At 43.3% G+C, this 24,209-nt stretch overlaps 1 protein-coding gene across 8 annotated transcripts in view; it reads right to left on the bottom strand.

Annotated features, from left to right (window-relative positions):
• The window catches only part of LOC144953668 (unconventional myosin-IXa-like), a 192,078-nt gene extending 179,400 nt beyond the window's left edge, over nt 1-12,678 (bottom strand). For all 8 annotated transcript variants that reach the window (XM_078884247.1, XM_078884257.1, XM_078884251.1 and 5 more), the window contains exon 1: nt 12,436-12,678. The gene's annotated coding sequence lies outside the window, so the exon portion shown is untranslated. The remainder of the gene's footprint in view (nt 1-12,435) is intronic.
• Nucleotides 12,679-24,209: the final 11,531 nt, after the last annotated feature.

Here is a 24,209-nt window from a genome sequence, read left to right as displayed (position 1 = left end):
AAAAATTAACAGCATGATGAATCCCCGAGAGCCACGGCTCCGCACAGCTCACAATCATAAGCGCGATAAAAAGAGTGCACGCAAAAACTTGAGTATTGTACCATGGTGACTCCAAATGGTGATGCTTCACCACTTCGTTATCACGGGGCAGTAAATTGATTCTTGTTTTTTTTAAGTATTTTTTCTCAGTGGGGCCCTTTTGCAGGTTGGAAAACCACAGAGTCTTTGTTGGCCAAGTTTTATTTCCAAGACATAACTCACAGGATCCATTCCTGCGTCCTGACAAGTGTGTTAAAAAGCTACAGTCGTGTGAGGTTTTCGAAATTGAACATTCTTTTCATTTTATAGATTCACAGCTTATATCTGCAGTCAAGTTACAGTACATTCAACTATTGCTTATCTGAGGTAACGAGGCAAAGACTGCATAGATAAACAGAATGTAAATTAGGTCATCGAAACATATTCATCGTTTACCTGCCTACAATGGGGGTGATGACGTAGCATGTGCCAATGTGCCACCTGCTTTTTATTGTTTCTTAAAGTAAGAGGTCACCGAGTCACAAGTTTAGAGCGGACAATAAAAGCAGTGCTGGATAAGGCACATGCTATTTCGGGTGACGTATTGTCTTTCTATGGCATATTTCACAAGCGCTACTAATCCGAAACCCGGATAATCCACCCACGGATAGCGGAGATTGACTCTCAATCTGTTGAGTCATTTAGGTCCTGTCTGAAACGTATTTGATTTTCCCTTGCATACATTATCTGTGTGGGCTTTTACCCATGTTATATTGCTTCTATCCTTTTGTCTTATTGAGTTTTATTTCTTAAGAATTTGCTAAGGGTTGGGTTATTTTATGCAATGCGCTGTGCAGCCTTGTGCGAAGGGTACTGCATAAAATCACGTTTAAATTAGTTACCTGTAGAAACACGTGGACACATCTAATATCATTCAATGTCTTATTCAGAGAGGTGAGAGTCAAATGAGATACAATATGAATGAGATACATTATTTATGTTACGCCACATAGATAACTGGGATAGTTTTTTATATAATAATTTGAATTGCCACCAAAGCTTGTTAGTACATAGAAGGGATACTCCTTTGGAACAGGTGTTATAGGCTTGTCCTGCAAGGTGGTCAGGAAGAATGGATTATTTAATATATCTGTGTGGAACTTGGGAGTTGTCCCTTTATGCCCTTGCATGTTTGCGTGGGTGTTAAAGAGTTATTCCAGCTCCCTCCATAGATACCAAACAATTACTTAAAATAATTGGAAAAACATTCCAATGCAGGACCCTCCATAAAGAGTCTTAAGACTCACTCTTTGGTTCTTTCGGTAAAGTCACGTAAAAAGAGAATATAATAAATAATAGCATACGACCTTTCGATTGCAACACGAGCAATCATCATCAGGTACAAATTAAAGAGAAAACAAAACCTAGTAAACTTAGAAATATAATGTAATACAAGACAGATAGTCGGCTAACATAACAGTCAACACCCTACCTGGTTGATTACGTTCTTCCAAAGATTGCTAAATTTAAGAGAGAGATTAAACACAGAAGAGGAGACAGTCTTAAGACTCATTGAGGCTTTTAAGGATAAATAAAAAGTGTTATCGTTATTATGAAAATAGTCTCAAACCGGCCATTGCAACAGAAGTCGACAAGTGTTTAACGTCCAATTTACAGAAAATGGCACACACTGCTACTGTGGCATACATCAAGGATCGTCCATTTAATTAGCCAGAAAAGGTAAAAAGCGCATATGTTGGATGAGTGCCAATGTCACACACCTCCAAGAAGTTTTCTGCAATTAAAAACTTGCACATTGCTATGCCAGCTCAAGACCAAAATTGTCATTATCTCTTACTCAAACCCTGACACAAAGTGCACTGCGTAATTAGGGCAACCGCACATAAACAATATCGTCAAATGCACACTCCACAGTGAATTACTTTCACACCAACCTCTTATCCCAATACGCCATATATACAAGCAATCGCTGTTGCCTTAATTCAATTTTTCTCAAATTTTATAGGCCTGCGCACCACTCAGCCGATGCAAACATTTCCATGGACTACCCAGTCCTCAACCCCCGGTCATAAAACATATTCGGTTTTCTCCAAATACCAGGAAATTTAACGAATTGGCATGTTCTGTTTCCATGACAAACCTTACTAATTGGCTGTGTCGGGTGGTGGTGGGTTTAACGACACATTTATATACTAACGCGATCTCACCCAAAAAAAAACTGTATTATGGATATAATTATTCATATTACCGGAACATAAAACATTAAACCATCTATAAGGTTATTTTTAACACACAGAGACACAGAGACTCTGTGTGTCTATGTGTGTCTCTGTGTTGTCCCTCTCTGCCTGTGTCTGTCTGTGTGTCTCCGTGTCTGTGTTTTGCCTCTCTCTCAAATTTAGCAATCTTTGGAAGAACGTAATCAACCAGGTAGGATGTTGACTGTTGTGTTAGCCGACTCTCTGTGTTGTATTGCATTGTATTTCTAAGTTTAATAGGTTTGTTTTCTACCTGCTGACGCTTGCTTGTGTTGCAATCGAAACGTCGTATTCTATTATTTAATTTATTTTCTGTCTACGTGACTTTACCGAAAGAACCAAAGAGTAATTCCTGCAGTCACGAAAGCTTCAAATCAAGTATTCAACTTAGGAAAATAATTCGTTCCTGAGACCCATTCGTAAGTCAAACGGTTCACAAGTCAGAACACAATAATGTGCTATATTTAAATGCCCATAGGTCAGTATTATGAAATGTGTTGCAATTCAACAAAACAGGGAAGCACTGTTAAACTCTTACATAAGAAGAAATATTACACATTTATATGTCATACTTTAATACTGTATAGTGAATAAACAAAATAAATAGAAAAACATGTTTTATTTCCCTTACCACGAGTCCTGATACTGGCTTACTTGTCAAAAGGCGGTGCAATGAGTCGCCATAATTGCACATACACACGCATGGGGCATGCACGCACATACACACACAAGAGACACACACACAAGAGACACACACTCCAACGACAACGAACTCCCATATAGCCTTAACATACTGTTGGGGTAAGTGCTGTTAGCAAGCGCCTATGAAGGCCGGCATGGCGATGTTTACACACCCCACCAGGTACTCATTTGAGGCTGAGTCGACCTAGGGGAGGCCCAGGACCCATTCAGATAATCGTTGGTCATGAGCTGGAATTGAGCTCGGGTCGCCGGGTTGGTAGCATAGCGCGCTAACCGTTGCACCACCGCTCCCCACATACACACACGTGCGCATGAGCGCGCACACGAACATTCACTTCCCGCGAGAGGCTGACTCGTTACATCTCGTAAACTTCGTAAAGGATCGCCCCGCTGAACAAAACAGTTCCCTGGTTGAGTTTGCAAGTGCGAGGTGGGGGTGTTCGTACGTTGGGTGTTCGTCAGTCGAGGATTCGCTGCATACAAAAGTGGTACTGTATTATACTTTACTATCAAGTAAATAAAGTTGAATGCAATTAGTAAACAACTTGCCTTGCTACAGAACATTTACATTCTACCAACAATCCCTTGCAGGGCAACACCCACCACCACTGCAGGTTGGAAGGAAGTGTGTTTAATCTTGATTTGAAGCTTTCGTAACTGCAGGAATCCACTCTTTGGTTCTTTCGGCAAAGACACGGAGATAGAAAATTAATAGATCACGACTGCAGTTCTCCTGCTGTGTTTGCTTCACTCGATGACGATTGCTTGTGTCGCGATCGAAACGTCGTGATCTATTAATATTCTATCTCCAAAGAGTATGGAGTGTGGTGTTTAGTTTGCCCTTGTGAGGAGTCAAGAAGCGTCACGGAGAAAGGAAGTAGGCTCACATTGCGTCACCTGGACAAACAACACTGCCTGGCCACGGTGAAACAAGTTCAGGACACCAACACAAAGATCCGTCTTCTTGCCTATGTTTGATTAAAGGTATTAAAAAACAACCATACCTTTTGCAGTGTAAACTACCAGAACAAGTTTGTTAAATTAGCTCTTTGCTGCACCAAAGAAAGATGCATGTGCGGGACACATGCAGTAAACCTCGGCATAGACATCTGGCTGACCTTATTCATTTGGCTTCGCATAGTATGACTTTGCTTCCAGTGTTACATCAAATGAATACAGCTATGACTTCAGGGCCATAGTTTGCCCATTCCCACCATTGCAAATAATTCACCGTGTTCAAGTTTGAATGCAGTTGCGTGAACACACATAAACACTATTGTTGTTGGCATGATGGTTGAATTTTCATTTTCAAATCATGTCAATCATTCATTTCAAGCTTTGGGTTGGTGAATACACAATTTAAATATTACAGTTATACATTTAAATCTTGAAAACACAATGGATGAGTGCTGACAACTGGTAACAAGTAAAGTTTTTCATATGGATATTGACAATGTCAGATATCAAAGCTTTTGTCAGACACTAGGTTTATCATCTGTGGAGATATCAATGACCTCAAACTCATTCCCAAGAGACCAGGTAACTACTTATTGGGACACTTTTGAGAGCATAAACATTTATATTTTAATAACATTCTCATAAGACTTTCCTGTAAAATGTCAAGAATTCATTCACATGTCATTTGAGCAATTCAGCTGTTCAGTCGTACCTAATGCTTTTTAATACTAGTACTTTAATTTAATAATGTGAAACCACGTGTATTAATTCAACACTGCTCGCCCTTTCTAAACTTTGCATGGCCTGAGGCAGCGAAATTAAAACCCCTCTTTCCCAATTGGCCAGGATGTTGTCACAAGTATTCCCAACTTGTGCCCATGCTGTGGTTTTAAACTAGGACTTTCTAAACCCCATTCCTCACACCCCATTGCATTCTCCAATCATTCTCATTTGAAAATTTAGTTAAATTGTCAAGCATTGCACACATTTGAAGATTTGTAAAAATATAAACCTGGACCATAGATAAGGTACGAGGTACAAGCAGTCCCCGGGTTACGGAAGGGTTCGGTTCCCAAGAACAATCCATAACCCGGATTTTCTGTATGTCGGAAACGGAACAATTTTTCCCCAATATCAAGATGAAATCCCATAGCCGGAAATGGTTGTGCCTCCCCTACCGTTTTTTCTCAGTACTCCATTGGGTTGTCGTCCGTTTTCTATCGCTACCCTATCATATCGCTGAACATACGCTCTGTACGAGGCGTAAGGCAGAGCAGGGCTTACGCCTCGCTCCGCGGTATTCATCCCCAACCTTACCGTGCTGCACTATTTGCACTTAATTAACTAACGCAAAAATGTCCGCATACTGTATTGGAATTTTTAGTTAAACGTGATTTATGGGGGCATTTCCGTAAAGTCGGAGTTCCGTAATTCGGATCGTCCGCACAAGAAATGGCCATGATTCATGTTGGCAGAGCTCTATAGCTTAATGGACCTATGCCAACATGTGATTCTCAACCAGTATAAAAAAAAATAATTTTCAAGAGTAATACAAAGACTTTCAAAGAGTAAGGTGGCTGGCTACATGCCTTAGTTCTGCATCTGCCAGGGAGCACAGAATCTTGTGAGGAATGTTATCTAGATATAGCCAAATAACCTACCAATGCACGTGTGCTTTCACAAGAGTTAAAGTGAACACTTCTTCGGTTTTCACCGTGAATTGCCACTGTGAATTAGGAAGCCCTGTGCTACTTAGTGTGACATGCTCATTGTCGCACGCAAAACGACACTGGCATCAAGTTCTGATCCTCTGTTTGGTCCAGAATGTTGCGAACTGTAATGCTCCTGTCAACACTCGCCTCCATCTCTTTTGCAGAGACATGTGAGAGAAGGCAAGAAAGCAGTTTATTTTACTTTTATTGTAATAATTTTAACATGGGGTGCGCCTGCATTACATCATGCGTGTGACTTGGCAGGAATATCAAACACGGAAACACAAGACTACTGCTGGTACATATAGGTCGAATTATCATTGTAGATAATCTAAACGAACTCACTATTGTTATTCTCCATTACCACAAAAATTAATGTATAAGAAAGGAGTTCTTGGCATATTAGATTATATTAGCTGAAGTATCGTATTTAATGCTTTCTTGCTAGAACAGTCTCATACAGAGTTTTTTTTTGTTTCCCACAACTGGCGGTGAAGGGCATGCAATCCCCACCCTGTCTCTTCGCCTTGTCCAAACTTGCACTGTTTTGCGGGCTCTTGGGTATTCGCTCAATATTCTCTTGCAGATGGCATTCAAGTGTCGATCGACCGAGCTGTTAATTCCTCCATAAAAAAATTGGCAACTCCCCAGGTCTGATCGCACCCTCTCAAGTTAATAACCTGCATGTTGGAAATTTTCGCTGATGAATTTTGGAGCATTGCCCGTCCATGTTCTAGCTTCAGTCCTTAATGTATAAGCAGAATAATGGACAAGTATATATATTTTTTAAAATCAAGAGTAACATGTTTGTCGTGATTATGAAGTATATTCATCATATTACTTCCCTCTTGGAAACATGTACATAGGTCAAGTTTAAACTCCCTTCCAGCCCACTACCTCTCTCATCGGATTCCTCTCCTCTCTCGGATCAATCCTTAATTAAACTAGAAACTAAACTAAACATTTATTATTTATTTTACAAGGTAAGGCCCACTGAGCTGTACAGCTCTTTTCCAGAAGTGGCCTGGCCACAAATAATAATTCAACGAAGCAGCTTATCATGTGGAAATTTAAAGCAGCCAAATACTCTAAACGTATGTTTCTAAATGTGGAGAGAAAAACCGGAGAATCCAGAGAAAAATCCACGCGATCACGGGGAGAACATGAAAAAACTCATAATATAAAGATGTCAGGGTCGGGATTGAACCCACGACCTCCAGTATACCAGGCGAGGGAGTTAACATCTATTTCGTCTGCCTGAAGAACACGTTTGCATGTAATTCCCCTTTTGTGAAGTATAACAATTTTGATATGTGCAATTATTTAATCTATACATCCAAAATTAAATTGCATTCTTTCATTATTTTTACTAAATCACCCAGAATGCAACCAAATTCACCAGATCTCGGGAGTTAAGCAGAGCTGAGCCTGTAGAGTACTTGGAAGGGAGGCCACTATGCATAAAACAGGTAATAAAGGCTGCTGCATGGCTATGTTGTCAGCAGAGGTGGTGTCGAAATATATATTGTTGCACTGTACAAAGCTTCAGCTTGTGATCCCTGCTTTCACCAACCCGCATGGACCCTCACAGCATGGAAAGGCACTCATCCAGCAGTGGCTTGACAAAAGGAGAGTATAAACCATCACGCAAAACTCCGGTCATCCCCGCAGCAGCTTTTGGCTAGCCATCGAGCAAAGGCGGTCACTGCATCGCGCGTTTTCAGATGCGCTTCTGCAGCCGTCTGGAATGCTCTCCCTTCCGATATTAGGAATCCACTGGAGCTATCCACTTTAAATCTAGATTGAAAAGTCATTTCTTTACGACTGCTTTTTGTGTTTTATTTTATTGTCCTTCCCACGCACCTCCAATCGGCAATGTTGGCTACGTAATGTGCGAAACAAGTTCAACATGCATACATGTGATTGCGAAACGTGCATTTTTATTAATGTGACAATTAGCACACACATCTAGTGGTCGAGTCGGTCAGAGATACAAATCAATTAGGGACATGCCGCATTGTGTTGTAAGCACATTCCCTTGCATGGTTGACATGCTTCTGCCAGTGTTCTTCCACAGAGTACAAGACACATCCTTTCCGAGTGTCCGCATCAAACGGCCAAAGCGGGCACGCTACTACACCCATGTGTTGCTGTCAATCCCCCTTTCCATGGAAGCTGCATGGGTGAGATTAGAGGCTTCGCAGGAAACAAATCCCCTCCCCATCGGCCCCATTCAATCATTACACCATGCATTTTGCAGGGCAAGAGAGGAAAGGGAAGCACAACACATCATAGGGAAAGCAAGCAACAGAGGGCCAACTGTTCCGGAGCTGTGAAGCACATCGGCAGCAGAAATACAGTAAGGGTGCACGATTAGGTGACAATGCGTGGCATTGTCCACGGTTATCTGGAGTTGGGCAGGATTAAGGAAGATGAGCAACAACAGCCGTTTCATGCATCACACAGTGATGTTTCAGCAACATTGTGATGTGGCAGCCGATTTTATTAGATTACTTGATCCCTTTCATCCTTAAAAAAAAAACTTCAACATTGTTGGACTCAATATATGACTGAGTAAGCCACTCTATATAATTACTTTGGGAATTTTGTGAAAATGAATCGTTTAGGGCCTGCCAAAGCAAGGCATTGTATAGAAAGTTTGTTAATAAACCTCAACAATGCCACTGTAAAATAATTTCAAATAAAAAATTTATATCACAAATATACAATTCGATCAAAAGTTACATGTAATACCGGCTTCTTAATCTTGTAGCCTATGTTTTTTTTAACTATAATTTAAACAATGGAATCTAATTAGCAGGTGAATGAAAGGTGTACTCTCTTGTTATAACACTGCATTTGGAACAATGCCCGAGGAACACTTTTGTCTGTTCCTGTTGCTGTACTCAAGATCCTTTGTAACCGTTCACGATGCATTTTTTTCAATTTTGCTGTGTTTTGCTGAATGGACCTCACAGCTTAAGTGGATGGTTCTTTAGAATAACATCTGGAAATGTGACAGCATTTATTTAACAAGACCTGGCCCTGCTAATGAAATCCAGAATGTTTAAACCATTCCAGAGTATCAGCTTCAACAAATCCTCTTGTTAAACTTTCTTCCATAAGGCCAATAGGCAAATGAACTGAATTTGTGTTCTACAGAGGAATTTGTGACATCATTTGCTCAGGTTAAATAGAGATGGCAATACATTTAAACGCTAGTCATGAGACATTCACAAGGTGATGGGTCAACTCACCAATGAACTTTAAATAATTCGATAAATTAAAATAATATTTCCATGACTCTTTTTTCACCAACCAATTCACTGTACAAGCAACAACAAGTACACAATAATGTGTTATTTACATGGAGTGTTTTCACATTTTTAAATGACAGACTGCATAAATATATATCCACAATAAAAACTGCCAATGTCAGTGTCTGTTCATAAACAAACCATTAATATCGTTGCAGAAACACACAAGTGTGCTTTCAAACTAAACACTTACCAGGAATGACCAAATGCGAATGAATAAGCACAACGTAACGAGACAATATCGTGACGTGACCTAAAGTGCCATTTTAACTCAACTGCCACTATTAGGCGTTGCCATATAGCTTTGAGAATACTAAGAATACTCAATAACTTTGACCTCTAAAATTAAACAGTGCCACTCCCATTTCAAAATCAATGGACACGCCAACGTTAACCATGTCGTTTATTTGAAGTGTTGCTTCTTACGGACTGCAGCTATTATGATTCAGCAAAACGCATATTTACTCTTCATTGTGTGAACGTATAGGTGGAGTCCGGAAACATTGCATTGTGACTACGTCACCACCAGCAGACAGAAATGTAACATCCATATCACCCTACTGCTTTTCGGTAATTAATTTTAACAATTTGGCAAGAGAACATGCCTACAGTGACTGACGATCAACCTTCATCTACTTACTCAATTTGGTACCTTGATTCATCTCAAAACGGTAATGCTTTGTCTGGAGTTTACAGAAATCAAAACACTATCAACGAAATATGCATCAATGTAATTAACGTGCAGTCAAGCAGCGGAAATCACATTGCTATATATTTGCAATCGCCCTAAACTTGCTCTGCTGCTTGACATTTCCAAACCACTTAAACTACGTGACCTTTTTTTCTGGCATCATCACGTCGAGATGCACACGGAACTTATCTCGGACCAGGGAGGACAGCGCATGCCATTTCGTTATCTCAAGTCAATCGTCAGCAGCTCGAGCACTTTACACTAATCGCAACACCCCTGTCGCCCTACGCCCATCAAAAGCGCCGCGTTTTACTCGCTCGCATTGTTTACAGTCAGCGTGTGGGGGATCTGGACACAAGCACAGCAGCCTCTCTCTCTCTTGCTGGCACTGGGCGTGGTGACAGCGACACACGCCTTGCCTTACAGCCAGGGCCCTACCGACACACACATTGTGAAGTCAGCAGATACGCACTGCCACCTACCCAATCTCGCTAGGCGCTGCCTACCAGATTACCCAAGCCACTGTACACAGCCCCACTCTGCTTTAACAACTCTGGCTCCATGGACCCGCGATGTGGTGGTTTTGCGGCACCACGTTTTTGACAGCTCTCCCATATATATTGACTTTGGTGATCTGGGTGTCAACTTGCAGGATGAGTCGATCATCTCCATTAGCATATCAAGCAAAAGGTATTGTGGTGTTCCTTCTGCCAGCAACAAAACGATGTGAATATTATATGGAAAGTTATAGAGTATGTATGAACATGATCAGTGTGGATATATTGTAATTGTAAAACTGACGAGACCCGTGCCCAAGGCGATCAGGCACGACTAGTATCAATTCTCATCGTTGAGTCGACTGAACATACATTTATAATCGCGTGTGTCAGAAACAACACGTGGTGGGTAGGTTGTATCTGATGAATTCACTGTAGCAAACATAAGCCGCTACATTCACCCCAACGTAAAAATAACCGAGTTTTTGTTTTTAAAGACCCGAGTCGCGATCCGGAGCCACGGAAATTCATTGCATCACTGTTTAGTTTGGGGGTGGGGGCAAGGGAGAAGCGATTTGGTCGCACCCCGATTGATCACCCCCGAGCGTGATCGCTCCCCACGTGGAGTCTGTTCTTGCGGCGGGCCCTGCACACGTGGAGAGAGAACGCCGTGGGGCCAGCGAGACACAAAGCTGGCCGTGACACAGCACGGCAGCTCCTTGGCAGCTGTCGTGGCCCATTGTAGACACACTTCAACACTGTACAATAACACAGGCCTTCGTATTCTTGGTTCTTTCGGTAACGTCGCGCAGATAGAAAAAAAATTAAGTGAATCAAAATAATGCAATTAAATAAAAATAACAAAAAGCCACTAATGTAGACTGTAGCTTGGTTCTAATCGTAGTGAGTGTACTGGCAGTCTATAATGTAGACTGTAGCTTGGTTCTAATCGGAGTGTACTGGCAGTCTATAATGTAGACTGTAGCTTGGTTCTAATCGGAGTGTACTGGCAGTCTATAATGTAAACTGTAGCTTGGTTCTAATCGGAGTGTATGTACTGGCAGTCTATAATGTAGACTGTAGCTTGGTTCTAATCGGAGTGAGTGTACTGGCAGTCTATAATGTAGACTGTAGCCTGGTCCTATAACACAGGCCGCTCCCACAACGCATCAGCAATGCTGCTTATTGCGGGTCTATTGTGATGAATATTCTGTCCCCTCTGCTGCCTCCAAATCTCCTGGACCAGCACTGTTTCACACACCCCCCCCCACCCCCCTTGTGTTTTGGACACGACTCATCCTCGATGGGACAATGGTTGTGATTTTGTCGAACCTCTCTGCACCTATGTGCAGTTCCTCCTTTGTGCATTGTTGCTAGTCAATGCAAAATGTTCGTTTTAAAGGCGTCCCCCTGCACGGGAACCACGGTGTCTGCCTGTGTTTTAAACAACACTTTCTTCCGTGCAAGTCGTTACAAGGAGGGTCTCTCTCTCTTGGTGTCGCACAACATGATGAATGTACGATGAACTGATCTGATGGTGCACGTGTTCACGTGCTGTCTGTCAAAGTCTCATTCCAGCCAGCACACATTCAGCTTTGCTGAAGACATTCACATGCAACGTGATGTCGAGATATCATCATCATCATGCCCTTGATGGTGGTGGTGAAACATTGATGATGCTGATACTGATTAAATATGGCAACAGTGGGGTTATTACAAAACAATGTGGTTATGATGAATATGCTCAAATGTGAAATCTGATGACAAATATGGCAGTAAAAGATAACGATTATAAAATGTGAAATCGCATGCTAACATGTTAAATCCGACGACAAATATGGCAGTAAAAGATGATAACGATTATGGTGAAAACTGAACATGATTATGATGAAGGTAACGATATAACAGTGACTATGTGGAACACGGCAATGCAACACGACGATGATGACTACGACGGGATGGTGATTGTGGTGGTGACACAGATCGTGATTTTACTCCTCACAAACAATAACCAGGTTGGTTACACATCAACACGATATCATCACGACGCAACCACGATCATTAATCCATCACGATTACTGCCTTTGCTGCTCTGGATGACAATACTGCAGCTGCAGCACAAAAAACACACAAATCATCAGATGAATGATAACACCGTGATGGTGATGATGAGGTTGATACAGCTGATGGTAACAAATTACGAAGACGACGATGTAGCTGCTGCTGCTACTCACGATGAACATCCTCAGGCAACTCACTCACCTCTTCCTCCACCTCCTCTTCGCTCTCCCCGTCCTCACCGACAAACTTTCCGCGCCGTCCGCATTGCCAGGGCCCCCCCCACCCCGACCCCGACCCCTCCGCTGGCTGTACTGCTTGCACTGCTTGTAGTAGTGTGGTGGTTGTGTGGTTGTGGTTGTTGTGCGTGTGTGGTGGTGGTTGCTTTGGGTGCAGCAGCAGCGGACTGACGACGCCGCCGCCCGCAACCACAGCCGCTCCGCTCTGGGTGAGAGCCGAGCCTTTCCGGAGCGCACTGCGCATGCGCGCAGGGGGGGGGGGCGGTGGGGGGAGGGTGTGGCGCTCCCCCCCCACCCCTCACTCCCCCCCCCCTCCTCACTCCATCTCTACCTAAGGCACGAATCCCAATGTTGAACAGCGCTTCCGTTCCTCCTCTAGATTCCATTTGTTCCTCTCTCTCTCTCCGTGCCATCACATTCCTCTCTATCCCACCCTGTCCTATTCTCTCAGCTCCATCCCTCTCTCCCGTTCAATGTATGTATGCCACTCAATCTCCCTCTCTCTCTCTATCTCATCCTCTCATATCCCTTGATCACATTAACCCATCCCACATGTCTGGGCTCCGTCACATTCCTTTCTATGTGCCACCACATCGCTCTCTTATCTCATCACTTCACCGCATCCCATCCTCTCCATCCTATCCCTTCACTCAAACACAGCACTGACACTTATATTCTCCTCATCGTGAGTTTTCTTAACTCAACTACTAACCGAGGGCTGACGTCGCTGGTCCAGTTCAGAGATGTGCAATGAGATTGAACATTGTGGACGGAGAGACGTGGGGGAATGTCTGCACCGGCTGGATCAAAAATACTGATTCTTCTCCTCACGTGGATTTCACGAGAATCAGTACTTCTGATGTGAGAGCCAGAGACAGGCTGAATGCGTGAGACATGGGAGGCTTGGGTTTGGAAGTGCGGACAAGTTTCGACCCACCCAAATAATTATAACTTCCATGGGCTCTCATAGCTTCTTAACCCCCACAGCCATCAACTATAAAGTCATTCGCACGTGCAAGACCAGGATCCCTACTCTTTCACCACACCACAGCCCCACAATTTCTTCACCTCATTACAACATCCTAATACTCAACCACTACCTTTCGGTAAACCACATCCTTTGACTAAGTCAGTAGTACTTGGATGGGCGACCACCAGGGCTTTCCAAGTGTTGTGGCTATGGGGCAATGAGGTGTGGCCAGAAGATGGCAGTGCCGAGTGTCACCCTCTCCTATATGTGGGCATTCTCTGGGTTTTCTGGTTTTCCTCCACATGCCACAACATTGTTCGTGAAATTATTCAAACATCCAAAGATAAAATCCTTGCTAAAATAATTTTGAGACTCAGTGAGGCTTTCCTGGTTTAATAACTGGTATTATACACATATAGAGCACTATCCTATTTAATCACAGGTCCACAACTGTTCCCCTTCATTCAACCTTTCTTAACTGGCCCACAACTACTACCCTACACCTCACGACAACCACATCTCCTGCACTCAATCTTTACAACACAATTTACCCCTTCACTTTAATGGAACTAAACACAACCTTCTACTCTTCAATTAATAATTGCCCCTTCATTCAACTGCTGCGTTTTACTTTCAGCACAAGCCCACATCCCTCTCCTGGTCAACTTCTTACAGCTTGAAAACACCTCAGCACCGTCTTCTTCCACCACACGTGATCGAAGTTCTCAATAAAGAGCCGGCCCGTCCACCTCATTCACCCCAATCCCGTTTTGTTATCACTCACTCCAACCCCTCGATGATGACCAGGCTGCTCTTCCTTCCCCCCATCTTCTTCCATCGTTTCCTGGCTTCATTCGAATCAAACTCTGGGTGAAGACCTACCCCTACCTTGCTCTTATTCAACATAGTCCCTCTGGGAAGACACACCAACCCTATTTCCATTAAAATGTTGTTAACGTTTTTCAATGTGCCAGAGCTACACTGTAGTCGCATCAGGGACTAGTCCCTGGTAGCAAGTTGTGGCCATTATTTTGTATTGGTCTGAGTCACACTCAACAGGAGGGGAATTGCTTTTTTCGCTGATAATATGTATCTTTGTTTTACGATTTACGTTTAGAAATGTAGGCTGACTGAACGAGTAAAACATTAACCTCCAGGATGCAATTAATGGGGGGCCAATCTCAATGAATTAGTTTTCGATAATGTTTTATTGTTATAACCTTGGACTTAACTACGCATTTGCCAAATTCCAGCTACGATTTTGTACACGTATTAGATAACCAGTTACCTATATGCATGACCGAATGCATACTAAAACAACAATCAAATGAAAGTCTGGTGAGATGTATCGACTCGTAAGTTTACAACACAAACACGCATCATCGTCCGCCGCACGACGATGCATGCGGGCGAGACGGCTCAGTAGCGCACCAAGCGTTGGCAATGTCCATGTGCAAGGAACACTGCATTCTAAAACAATAATAAAGCCTACTTGTTCATCCGAGGAAAGCCACACTGAGTCAGTCGCAGGACACTTTTTAAGGAGGGGTTCCTGCATTGGGCTCTTATTTGAAGATGCGTTCAGCCAATTAATGATGAGTCATTATACGTAACCGGGTTGGGGAGGTTCATGATAAACGGTGCGTATAATCGCGTCCCTTGTCGACGATATTAAGGGGAATTGGCAGCGTGGCTGACTCTGTGTGCGATTGGCCTTGGCAGACAGGTAACTGGCTAGATTTCCACCCCTTCTCCGGCATGTGTGTAAGCGGATTACCTCTCAGAATCAGGGAAGCGATTGAGGGGGGACAGAGGCGGTGAACGGAGAGTTGTCAAGGTCGAATCTTGACGAGGCAATCAGGTTGCAGGCATTGACGGAGTTGCCGATGCTGTTGGCGCCTTCCCAGCGTGCAATTAAAGGAATCTTTGGTTGAAGTTTTACACCAGCTGTTGGTAGTTCCCCTGTGTGTGTGTGGCCCAGAGAGAGTGAGTGCGTGTGCTGCAGAGATGGCAAGAGACAGAGGGGAAGTAAAGAAGACAACGCAAGAGTACTACCATAATTACATTTTATTTACTAACCACCTCGATGTTCTTGATGAAGATCATAGCCAAGAAGAGTGATGCATTGTGGCCACGGGTTTACATATACACGTCGGAGGAAAACCGAAGTGCCCGGTGAAAACCCATGCGCGCGAGGGGGAAACACTCCATCCTCGTACAGATGGAAGCAGTTAGCGATACGTTCACTCTCTGTACTGCCCTCTCCTGGCGAGCAAGAGTCATGGCACCTCGACGCCCACAGAGGAAGGGAGTTCCACGTCGTTCGTGTGATCCACCAACCCTCGCCTGCAGTGCTGGGTTACAATCCACGTGCATAGCCACAATCGCTCAGGTTACATGGGGCCGTCCATAAATGACGTCACGCACCTAGGGGGGGGGTCAGACATTTGTGACGATGCGTTGGGGGGGTTTGAGAAATGTGACATCACATCAAAATGCGCAACTTTAAATAAATATAGACAACACGTTCTACTTAATTAAATAGAGTTTTTAATAAATGTTTTCTCCCACAACATCAGAGTGCGACGCCACGTTAAATACGCACTACAATGACAATAGTTAAAAGCGATTTGAAGCATGTTTTATTTATTTGGGGGGGGGGGGGGCAGAGCTTTGTGACGTCATATTTGAGGGGGGGTCTGACTTTTTGTGACGCTTTGTGACGAAGGGGGGGGGGGGGTAAAAAATCGTCAAAAATTGCGTGACGTCATTTATGGATGGCCCCCAAGGCGCGCAACAATAATGTCAATGGGCGTCTTCTGATAAGTTAAAGGCTTTTTATTTTCCGGTGTTCGGGAAGGCTCGATGTACCTCAATACACTTGGCAAGGCTGTCATTAAATTACGGGAGTATGCTGTGGGTACAGTACTTTGTGAATCTCACGTCAAGGTGTACGATCATGAGTTGTTTCCACATAAATGCCTCCTAAAGCTCAAGCCTCTTGATTTGAGAATGACCTCCATTTGTAATATTAAGTTAATTGGCCAATTCGCTTGGGGGGGAACTGTATATTTGATTTGAGGGAAAGCTAAGTTTCCTCGAGAAAGATGACACATTGAAGGGTTACTTCACCCTAGCCACAAACCTAATTGGAGGAACTGCTGTCGACAATAGCCATCTGGTTCACCAGAATGTGGTGCTTCACGCACTGAGCTTTTTACTCAGCTACCTGGTTTAGATTCCCAGCCATGGCTTTCATAAATGGGCAGTGATATCTGAAACAGTATAGTAATAGGTTTTTACCCTTTTATCTGGCACCAAAACTGACACCTTTATACAAGGGGTCATGTTTGCAATAACCACAACACAAGCAGTCAAAATGCAAACAAAAAGGAACAACTCTAATAATGATATGCACTGTCCTTGAAGTTGATTGGTCCACACTCGAGACAGCTTTTCTTAGAGCCTAGTCTCACATGGTGTTGGACCAGATGACGCCAAAAGGTGTACAACTCAAAAATAACGCACTATCAGAGTATTCAGAGCTCGGGGTAAGCATTTACATTAATATCTGAAACAGTCCAGGGTACCCTCTTCACCACCAACCCGCACTGAGCAACGCGTTGAAATATGTTCAACAACTCCAGCAGTGAATTGATGAAAGGCTGAAACATTACCTGTTGTTACTTAAACCATCATTATGTGCACAGCAAGCCTGACTCTTCTGATGAGACACAAAACGTCACACACATGCTGATCGTTGAAATGTATAGAAGGCCAACACACCGATGGAACAGAACACGTTTGTGTGGATACCAATGGAGATGGAAGAAGTGAGATTACCCACACTTTACCTCACCAAATGTATCTCAATCGACCGTGGTCTGCTTTGGTGATACCAGAGTGGAGGCTTGGATGGGCGACCATCGTGCCTAAAAGATGTATTATAGCCTGTGTGGCTACGTTGTGGGCAACAGGAGGAAGTGTGCAGCAAAGGGGTGGCAGGAATGGATTTCTACCGAGATCTCGTCCTCAATGTAGCAGAGGATTGTACGTGGAGACACGGAGGACGGTGTATTTAAGTTCCCAGTGTTGTGCCGCCTCCTACAGGCAGCACGAGAGAGTGTGTCTCCACTTGCCCCACTTTGGCCGCAGCTCTCTCTCTCTCTCGTCCAACACGCCCGTCCGAGCGTGATCCACCAACACGCCTCCACCTCGCCACACAGAACCACCCGCGACATTCCAGTTTAAATGTTTACCCAGGTGAGAACTCAACAGATGAGTATATAGTAATTCCAAAGAGTGACCTGGGTCCCACAAAATATGACAAACGCAATACAGGACTGTAAAAGAAAAGTCACACAAACTGGCTCTGCTTTACTCCAAGCAACCACTAACTCATGACTATTCTCCGGATTGCAAGACGCATTGGAAAGTAAGACGGGTTCCAAACGTATGCCCTCTCTCCTGCTTTCGATTGAGCCTATTAATCAGCCACGAAAAAATGTGATATCGATTATAGCAGTCCCCAATTCAAATGACGGCCACCACCACTGCCTCCCCCAAAGATGATGCATGTGACGTCACCAAGCCCCAGTCATCACCTCCCGTCCAGCGACACACGTGGGAAGAGAGGAAACAAGAGTTTTTATTTGGTTATTCTATGTCGGCTAATCTACCGATCGTGAAAGACCCAACGCCGAAGATCCATGGGTTTGATCTCCAGAGGTGTGGACTCGAGTCATGTGACTTGGACTCGAGTCAGACTCGAGTCATGAATTTGATGACTTCAGACTCGACTCGACAAAATGTACAAAGACTTGCAACTCGACTTGGACTTTAACATCAATGACTCGTGACTTCACTTGGGACTTGCGCCTTTTGACTCGAGAAGACTTGCTACTTCCCATGAAAACTGGGGGAAAAAATGTTCACACGGCCGCGCCGCTCTCAGTTTATCTGCATCTGTGAAAAAAATGTGCACCACCTGTATGCATGCAGAGAGCACGCGCGCTGCCTGCACGACATCCAATCACTGTAGTCCCACGTTGTTTTGATTGGACAGCATCTAAGCAGGCACATTGCAAGACAACCAATGAAGCGCAACAAGCAACAACGCGCCAGTTGGCAAAATGATACCGAAAATAGTTTCGTTTGGCTATAAAAAATTACGATGTAGTCGACAAAAAACGAGTTGCAATTTGCAAAACATGCGGGTCGAAGATTACAGACGGTGCTGCCACAACGTCTAACTTTGTTCGACACCTGAAGTTGCACAAAGAAAGGTAAGTTTTGAACGAATGCTAAGCACCTTATCGGATGTACCGTAACTTACTAGCTGCTGCATATTTACTGTATCAACGAGACAGTAAACGCACGTCTCCCTTGCTGGTTAATGCTTACAAAAATAGGGATTTTTGAACCCCGATTATATGAGGTACATGAGTGTAGCACACTCAGATGGAAAACCTCTTCAACATCATGTCAACGTCCGTTTTAAAGTATCATTTCTACCTTGCTGCTAGACGGATAAACACAAATGTATATCTCAGTCTCTCCAACACACATGAGACAAAAACAGGCCTTCCAGTTTTACTCTTTCAATCGTTCAGTTTCAGAGTGGCTGGTGTGCTGCCTCATTGAGGTCGTTTATGTAATTTTGGTTAATCACAACTGAGCTGAACTGTCGCTGAAGACATAAACTATCACAATTAACAATGAATGAGGCAGCAGTAGACCTGCAATTGCTGTGTGATGCAGCAAGGCACCATGGAATCTGGTGTGAAGGAGAGAGTGAACTATAAAGCAGGGGTTCCCAAACTTTACCATGACAAGGCCCCCCATATACCAGTAGATTCCAGCCAAGGCCCCCCTGACATGGGCCGTGCCACACTCTTTTTTCTGTGCACCTCCTTTCACAACTCGATGGAGTTGGTGCATCCCTAAACCCATCCAAGTACAACAGGAAACATAGTAAGACATATACACTGTGAAGAGGAAAATGATGACACAGTCAAGAAGATCCACCATTAGCCTTCCCTTTTCATATCATGCCCAAACAGCAGGCAGCGCATGGACATAGCGTGCTACCGTAGTCTAGGTCTGTGAGGCAGCGCACCACTGGGATATATACAGTATATAATACAATAATAACGATTATAGTAGTAATGTTCAGAGATGCAATAGATTATTATAGTGCAGTTCTTATCTAATGGGGATATTGTTTAGCTTATTTTTGGTTTAATTTGGTTTATTTTACTTATTTAATTTATTCAATTATTTTGTTTTGCTATACTTTTCATGCCAACTTGCCATGGCCCCCCTAGCACCCCCTCGCGGCACCCAGGGGTCCCCGTCCCCACTTTGAAAACCACTGCTATAAAGCATATGACTTCAGTTTCTTGAGGGAAAGGGCTTTCTTATGACTTTTGAAGCAGTGAAAATATTCTTAATATTGCATACACTGAAACTGAAATGTATTATCGTATACCGTAGTGTACAATAGACAATGAATATTAACACAACAACATTGATATGAGTAAAGAGTAGTTTCAAATACAACATGTGTGGCTATAAGGGATTTTCTGACATCTGTTTCATATTCTTTTCTGTTACAGGTATGAAGAATACCAGATGAACAAAAGCATCGTAGATGAACCACAACAGCCTTCAATCTCACAATTCCTGGACACTCGTGTAGGGCGTTACAGCATGAGCCACTCACAGCAGAAGGCCATCTCCAATGCGATACTGTCTGACTTGATTATTGATTGCAATTTTCCTCTATCTATTGTGGAAAATAAGAGCTTTCGTCACTTTCTGGCTGTGCTGGACAGCAAGTATACCCCAGTCTGTCGCCGAACGCTGACCACAAAAACAGAGAGCCTTGCTGAGGAGAGACGTTCAAAGTTAAAAACTCAATTGAGCAACACTGACCATGTTTCAGTCACTGTGGACATTTGGTCTGATCGAAAGATGAGGGGATTCCTTGGTGTCACTGTGCACTGGATGGAGAGAGATGCAGAGAGGGTACAGCTAAAGACAAATCTCTTGGCCTGCAATCGCTTCAAAGGCTCTCACACAGCGGAGCGCATCTGTGACCAATTTGAGGCAATATGTGATGAATACAACATCAAAGCTAAATTGGACTATATCATTAGTGACAATGCTGCTAACATGCGCAAGGCATTTACGGTCTGCTTCCCCAGCGAACAGGAGGAAGATGATGATGCTGGAGATAATCTTGATGATCCTGAGCTATGGCATGACTTAACCCTAGAAGACCAGCAAACCGTCGATGCTGCTATGGCAAAGAAACAGCGCCTGCAGTGTTTTGCGCACACATTGCAGCTGGTGGTGGGAGACGGTTTGAAAGAAACAAAAGCGGCATGTCCTTCTCTCTCCAAGTTATCAAAACTTAGCTCCCTGCTCCACACAAGCACAACGTTTAAAGACATATTCGATGGTGAATTTGGGGAGCACAGAGGCATCCCTACTGCAGTGAGCACGAGGTGGAATTCTACACTGCGGCAGGTGAAAGCAGTCCTTCATTGTGATCAGCAAAAGCTCTGCGCAGTTCTTGAGAAGGCCGGGCATAAAGAACTGTCATTCACACTACGAGAGTGGAATCTGCTGAAGGAGTTGGTGGACATCTTGAAACCGTTCGGAGAAGCAACTGATTTGACACAGGGGGAGAAAGTCATTCCAATCAGTGCAGTTGTTCCATCCGTCTTGTCCCTCAATCACCATCTTGAGAAGCTGAAGCCTCAAGTTCGTTTCCTGAGCAGGCCTGGTCAGAGGTCTGCAGGCATCCCTGGAAAAAAGATTTCTTGGGATCTTCATTAATGTGAAAATGGCCCAGTCTCAAGAAGGGATCACTGCCCCCTTTTCAGACACAGTCTACCTGAAAGCAGCTGCCTTGGATCCAGCCTTTTGTCTGCTGTGGATTGAGCCCCATGTGCTGGTCAACCGTGACATCAAGGCAGAGGTGGCACAACGGGTTAAAGGTAAATCTTATTGACTTGCAATGCAACTTAAATGCAACGTTAAATAATTTGATCTTAATCTGATCTAGGATCTAATGTGATATTAATCTGACTTTAACAATAATAACAATTTTCAGTCTTGCACAGTATCATCAACATCAGTAATGGTAATAAGAGCTCTTTTGTTTCTGCTGTTGTGACACGTTTTTTTAGAATTGATCCTGAAAGATGCTGCAGAGACGGAGCAACCTGTGCCTGTGCCGGTGCCTGCTGAAGAAGAACTAGAGGACATGGAAGGAGAAGGGCTGTTTGCTGCATACCATAAGAGGCAGAAAAGGGATGTTGGGACCCCACCAGCAGTACAGCTAAGTCACTACATTGACATGGCAGAAGGACAGAATGCCCTTTTGTTCTGGGCACTGAACAGTAAGACTCTTCCTTCACTCTTTCAAGTAGCCATCCGAGTCTTGGCAGTGCCTGCTTCTAGTGCTCCAGTGGAGCGAGTTTTCAGCCATGGTGGCATCATTCTGCGTCCCCATCGTGCACAAATGACTGACAGACTTTTGGCCAATTTGATCTTTTGCAAATGCAATGCAGTGTAGGGGCCTCCCTCCACCTGTCCACAGCACGCATGCGCACACACACTCACTCTCTGCTCATCACCTGTCCACACAGCTCTCTCTCTCTCATACACACCAGTCTCTATGGAGGCATTCCAATTATATTATCAGGTTGGTCCAGTTTTTCAGAAGTGATCATTTTGAGGAGTGAGGATTTTATTGATGACATGTTTAAAAAAGTTTAGGCTAAAAGAACCCATGTCTATTTGAAAGTTATACTGTTTTGCAATATGAGGTCAATGCAATACAGGACTGAAGCTGCTGTGCATTGTTCTAGTGCAATATGCTGTTGAAATAAGAGCATTTTTTGTGAAAATTAAATTTTCTGTTTTTTACTGTGTTTGATTAATGTCATTGTATAAAAAGAGGTTTAAATAAATACAAATCTTACAGACATACATGATTTGTATAAATTTTATTTCTGTGGTAAGAGGACTTGAAATGACTCGAAACTAAAATGGTAGGACTTTGGACTCGACTTGAGACTTGCAGGCTTTGACTTCTGACTCGACTTGGGACTTGCCTCATCTTTGATTCGACTTGACTCGGGACTCGAGAGCAAAGACTTGAGACTTACTTGTGACTTGCATAACAATGACTTTGTCCCACCTCTGTTGATCTCCCACGAAGTTCATTAGCTTGGTCCACCCTAGACGGTATCCGTACAAACCATGGCAAATGCGGATAACTGATGCACAAATTGAAACGTAAAAACTCTCCAGTGTGCGACTGTAGTCATCCAGAACAATTATTCAGATTTGAACGTAATAAAATGCGTATTTTTTCGTTCAAACCCGCTTGAATCCGAAATATATTAAAAACAATCAAATACAGAACAATGGTTCTCGATATAATTTTATTTGCTGTTGAACGCTCTATCAAACGAAAAAAAAACCACAATCCTATATTTTGAACGGTTTCTGAATGACACCAGGCACAAACACGTTTATGGGGCAATTAAAATCGAGATTTGGGGGTCGTAAAATTAACAATCTCGGATTTCCAGATTTTTCCTGTTGTTTGTGCCCTAAAAGCTACCTATGTACCAAATGTCAGCTTTCTACCTTGTCGGGAAGTGCCCTAGAGGTTTTTGAGACGTACAGATTAAGGTATTTATTCATCTATCGAAAAAGATGTGTCGAGCATTGCCGGGAACCGAATGAGAAGGAAACACCTGTTCAAAACCGGTTACCGGTTTGCCGCACAACGAAATTCCTGGCAATTAAAAATATAGACACAAATACGGAACCCATCCAAGAGTTGCAAAGCAAGAAGATTCGTAAAGTTGAATTCCTTAAATGGGTTTATGTTTCTATTAGAATTCTTTACAGAATTATATTTTAGAAAATGTTATTAGCTCCCTCTAGTGGACGCCCTCCACTCCAGATTTGAGATACTGTATCAGATTTTCACCCTCAAACCCCCCACAGAATCAAGTCTGTACAATATAGAGTTGCTTCCCAACTAAAAATAACAGTTTTACAATTTTGACTGAGAAACCACGGGAGCCACTGTTGTGTAGTTTTTGGCACAATGATCCCAACTACCTCGCCTGGTACACAGGAGGTCGTGGATTCAATCACCGACCATGACGCCTGCAGCTGTATATTTGGAGTTTGCATCTCTCTCTCCCCGTGGTCGTGTGGATTTTTCTCAGGATCCTCCGGTCTCTCCCTCCACATTTAGAATTAACATCACTCTTTTATACATTTCCACGTGATAAGCCGCTTCGTTGAGCTATCAGTTATAGGCCAAGTAGCTTCTGAGAACTACATAGCTTAGTGGGCCTTACTTGGTAAAACATTTTTTTTTTTAAGTTTTAGTTTATCTCCCGCCGCTGCAGTTTTCTATATCAATTGAAAGAGTAGGCGTAAGCTTCAATGAGTGCGTTCATTATTAAATTGCGCTGGAATCGGTTACCGGTTCCTCCATTTCTGAACCGATCATCTTAACAACCCCGAATGTTATTGTTCAGAGTGGTCCAGATGTATTGTGATCCCCCCCAATTTAATTCTGTAAAACGTCATAATGTTTGTTTATCAATGGATGTGTAATGTAATGTAATCAATCTGTTATCTTTTTATGTATATATAAAATTAAAATCTATCCGTTCCGATTACAAATCCACACCGTTAAAGCTATCGCCACCAAACTTGGCAGGGTT

This window comes from Lampetra fluviatilis, chromosome 3 (genome assembly GCF_964198595.1).
Source record: "Lampetra fluviatilis chromosome 3, kcLamFluv1.1, whole genome shotgun sequence".
Lineage (NCBI taxonomy): Eukaryota > Metazoa > Chordata > Hyperoartia > Petromyzontiformes > Petromyzontidae > Lampetra > Lampetra fluviatilis.
The sequence above is the reverse complement of the archived record's forward strand: the minus strand, read 5'-3'. Positions and strand labels throughout refer to the sequence as shown.